Below are 4955 nucleotides of genomic sequence, written 5' to 3'. Positions count from 1 at the left end.
TTTTTTAATAGTTTATTGTCAAATTAGTTTCCACATAACACTCAGTGCTCATCCCCACAAGTGTCCTCCTCCATGCCCATCCCCCCCTCCCCCCACATCCATCAGTCCTCAGTTTTTGTCAGCATTCAAAAGTCTCTCATGGTTTGCTTCTCTCCCTTTCCCCCACCATTTCCGCCCTTCTTCTCCCCCTTGTTCCTCCGTCAAGTTCCTCCTAATCCTCCTATACGTGCAAACATATGATATTTGTCCTTCTCTGCCTGACTTATTTCGCTCAGCATAACACCCTCAAGGTCCATCCATGTTGCTACACATGGCCAGATTTCATTGTTTCTCTTTGCCATGTAGTATTCCATGGTAGAGATAAACCACATCTTCTTGATCCATTCATCTGTTGATGGACACTTAGGCTCTTTCCATGTTTTAGCTATTGTGGAGAGCGCTGCTATGAACATTGGGGTACATGTGCTCCTATGCATCAGCATTTCTGTATCCCTTGGGTAAATTCCTAGCAGTGCTATTGCTGGGTCATACGGGAGTTCTATTGTTAGTTTCCTGAGGAACCTCCACACTGTTTTCCAGAGGGGCTGTACCAGTTTACATTCCCACCAACAGTGTAGGAGGGTGCCCGTATGGCCTCTTTACTTTTCTCTTGCTCATCTCCAATCCATTTCCCAGACAGCATCTGCAGTAATCCTTCATTTATTTATCTTTCCTGTATTATATTTCCTTAGGAAATTGTCAGAGTTGGTTGTCAATTCTAGTTAGTTAATTTCCAAGTGTTAAGGACTATAATATTTGCATTTTAAACACCTTAACCTAAACTGATCAGTAATTTCAAGAACCAGTCTCTACCATATGGATGGACTGGTTATAAGGAAGGGGAAGCCATGGACAACTTCCAGTTTATATGCTTAATGTGGTATTGTAGTCTCAGTCAGTCTGATTTCAAATCACACCCTTTCAGACACCTTTCTGAACCATGGTGACTGTGGTTCATCTGCTTTGGCTCCTCAAGACTTAAAATCTAGAGCAGATCTAACATTCAATTGGAATAGGAACTGAGTAAATTAGTATAGTTTTAGAAGTGTCCAAAGATAACACTTTCCTTTATGGTTCCTGAAATTACTTGTTAGTTTAAGTTAAGGTATTTAAAATGTATTCGTAGTCATTAGAACTTGGAAATTAGCTAACTAGAATTGATAACTAATTCTTGACAACCTCTTGAGTAGATATGTGAAAGATGTATTTTGAATCAAAGTGGGGGTATTGTCTCACAGAGGAGTTTCCATCATTCTTAGTATGAGACTGATAGGGGATTGAGGAAGATAGTTCTGAAATGGAAGCCTAAATAAAAAAAGAGAAGGAAAAAAAAATCAGAGAATGGGGAAGAGGCTGGAACTGATATTCACTGAGTGCTTATAATATGCCATGTGCTGTGTTAGACTTTTCTTTGTTTGTTGGATCATTTAGCTGTAAGGGAGTTATAAAGACTAGCTCTGCCTAATTTACAAATTTACCTGGTTTTTCCCTGAATAAATCTGTCTGTTACAGCCCTTTACTCATTTAATGAGATTTGTTTTTCACTTCCTGCAGTACATCACTTTCGCTAGTGACCTGCATTTTTCTTACTTCCCTGTACCCTTGCCCTTTGATAGTGCCCTTTCACTGTGACTCAGGGTATGATGATAAGATTTGCTTTGGCCAACAGACAGTAGACTGTGTAGAAGTAGTCAGGCTTAAGGAGTGTGTGTGCATTTTCACTTGTCCTTTGCATGATTGAACTTACTTTCTCTTATTTCTCTGCCCAGTCATGAGTGGGTGCCTGAACTAGCTTGCTGGAGGTATGTGAGATGCACATAGAGAAGACCTGAGGCCAAGTGACCCCAGGGATAGAACAGAATAGCTGGGAAACTGCAGAGCCTATCCAATACACTGCTCATTGCAGATGCAAGAGTGAATCCACTTGTGACCTGAAAAACCACTCCGTTGATCTGTTGACTTGTGAGCAATAATAAATGGTTGTTTTTTAAGCTGTTAAGTTTTGGGGTGATTTGTAACAAAGTATTGTTGTGGGGATAGATAACCTGCTACATACCAGATACTGTGAAAGGAGTTGGGAATACAAATATAAATAAGAATTAGCTGTACCCCCAGAGTGTTCATTTTCTGGTGAGGGAACCAGCAACAATAGGATCACTGCTGTAATAATAATAGTAATAATAGTACTGTGGGAGTCAAGAGGAGGGGCACCCACCCACCTGTGATAATGTGGGAAAGGAGGCAATATTGAAGGAGATTTTTGAAGAATGGGCAGGAATTCCCTTTATGGAGAAGAAGGAAGAACTTTTGAGATAGAAAGTAAAGTATGTATGAAGTATGTATAAAGGGAAGGAAGTATATCAAAGGAAAAGGCAAGAGGAATTGTAGGAGATGGGGCAGAGAGGTTGGCTGGGACCATATGGGATGGATCTTGGGCACTTTTGGTATTTAGTTCACTATTGGAGTATCCAGGAATACCTGTTTGTTTGTAATTGTTCATGGATTCTCTGCCACGTATTTCCCTGGGTAAACTGTGATCAATTTATCCTTTCTAGAAAGCCATCATTATTGGTAGTAATAGCAGCTACAACTGAAAATTGTAAATAGTAATTATAACCCAAATCAGTAGTATCAGGGTTACAGGTTTATATATGAAGAAAAGAGAAGGTTGCACTCTCTCATTGGGTAATAGTGTTACACTCTAAATGCTTACAGATACCTTTCTCCTCAGTTTATAATATCTATGAGGGACAGTGATTTCTCAAATATCTCTAAACTCTCTATTAACCACTATTTTTCAAAAGGCATGACTCTGGCTTCTTCTTTCCATCTTTCTCTTTTCAGTAGCTACTCAGCTATCCTTTCTTCATCTACTACATCTGTTAACTTATATTAATCTTTGTTACCCAGTATGTATAGCGATATTAAATTATTTCTTTTTTTAAAGTTTACTTATTTTTGAGAGAGAGAGAGAGAGAGAGAGAGCAAGCATGGAGGGGCAGAGAGAATCCCAAGCACATTCTGAGCTGTCAGCACAGAGCCTGATGCCACACTCAGCATGAGCCGCGAGATCATGACCTGAGTCAAAATCAAGAGTTGGATGCCTAACAACCAAGCCACCCAGGCACCCTGATCTTAACTTATTTCTTATAAAGGAATTAAGATTAGTATTATTGAAGTGAATAGCCACAGGCCTAGTGAGTTATGGATTCTTAAAGAGTCACTGGTTTTCATGTCTTCTATTTTGTCTTTCTCATTCCTTACCTGATTGAACAGTCTATCCTAATGACTATTCAGTGCTCTTTTTCAAAGTTCTTAGAAGCTTAGTACTTGTGCCCAAGTTCTTGTGACATAAGCAGAAGAAATGAGGGGAAACCAGAGGGTTCTATGGCAGGGGTTATGGACACTGCTGTTCTTGAGGACCACCCCTAGGTTTCTAGATTTCTCCTCCACCAGTTGGGACTCAAAAGTCTCTTGCAGGAAAGGAAAGTGAAGATTCTTTTGGATAGAATATTTGTCTGCTTTTTCTGCAATAAAGTACAAAGTCCTTCAGGAAATACTAGGCCCTGAAGCAGGTGTCACAGAAACATTTGTCCCACATTTCTCAGTGTTAGAGTATCTCCCATCAGTTCTCCTGAAACAGTCACAACTGTATTATTCCAGGAAAGCTTGAATGGTGGGAAGGAGCAAAGCATAAAGATATAGGATGTTCATATTTCGAGGAAGTGGCCTTTTTTCCCTTTAAACACAGACTCATGGCACCTGTGTGGCTCAGTTGTTTAAGCGTTGACTCTTGGTTTTGGCCCAGGTCATGATCTCACAGTTGTGAGATTGAGCCTCGAGTCAGGCTCAGGGCTGGGCATGGAGCCTGCTTAGGATTCTCTCTGACCCTCCCTGGCTCTCTCTCTGTCTCTGTGTCTCTCTCAAAAGAAATTTAAACACAGATGCAATTCAGTGAATTAATTCTAAAGGAAGGTTGAAAACTAAAAATGACTTTAAAGTGGAAAATACCTTTTGCTCTCTTCACTGCACTTTCTCTTCCTTGTAGATAACAAATGCTAGTCTTTTATGGGGAGCAGTTAATTTTGGAATTTCACTCAGTTTTTGTTCTCTTACTTAAAAGACAATTCCATATATTCATAATTTTACCCGTTCCATGTCTGTACATGTGTTTCATTTGTTTCAGTTTTCTTTTTTCCTTCTTAAAATGTACAACTTTTGGTATAAGAATTTGTTATTTGCTTTTGGTATTCTGGGATTTATAGTTTTAAAGATTGATTTACTTTTTGTTAGGTGGATTGGTGCAGTGGCAATGTTTTAGTTCTGGAGATGTATTTATTAGTTTTATCTCTGTTTTTTCAAAGAACTGAGGATATGAAGAATTTAAACACATAGCACTCCTTTAACACAACAAACAGTAGCAACAGGAGCAGGGCTGGGGACATGAAAGAAGAGAGAGGGCATTTTCTCTTTTTTCATAGCTCTTTGTTCTGTATTTTAACTTGTTAGCTGTTCTGTAGAGAGTTTAAAAATGCAATATATCTGGAGAATGCATACAAGTTCAAGTTGTGCAATATTATTTATGTCTTCTTACAAAGAATAGTAGCTAGCATATACTTTAGACTCAACTGTTGACTTATTATATAGAATAAATTTAGCAAACTCATTGCTTTGCTTCTTTCAGAAACTTTTAATCTTTTTTCTTTATTTTTTAAGGAAACTTTTGGAGCAGCATATCAACGACAGAACCTAATAAAATCTTACCTTTGGGCAAGCCTCTTGTATATAAAATCAGAGACTATAGTGCCAAGGCTTTCTATTAGTACCATCCATTTTGTTAGCATTTTTCCAATTTATCTTGCGTTACTAACTCTCAGCGTACTATGCCTATTGTAAATATTTAAGCATTACTGTTG

The sequence above is a fragment of the Crocuta crocuta genome, unplaced genomic scaffold (genome assembly GCF_008692635.1).
Source record: "Crocuta crocuta isolate KB4526 unplaced genomic scaffold, BGI_CrCroc_1.0 scaffold409, whole genome shotgun sequence".
NCBI classification, from domain to species: domain Eukaryota; kingdom Metazoa; phylum Chordata; class Mammalia; order Carnivora; family Hyaenidae; genus Crocuta; species Crocuta crocuta.
This window is presented reverse-complemented; position numbering follows the sequence as displayed.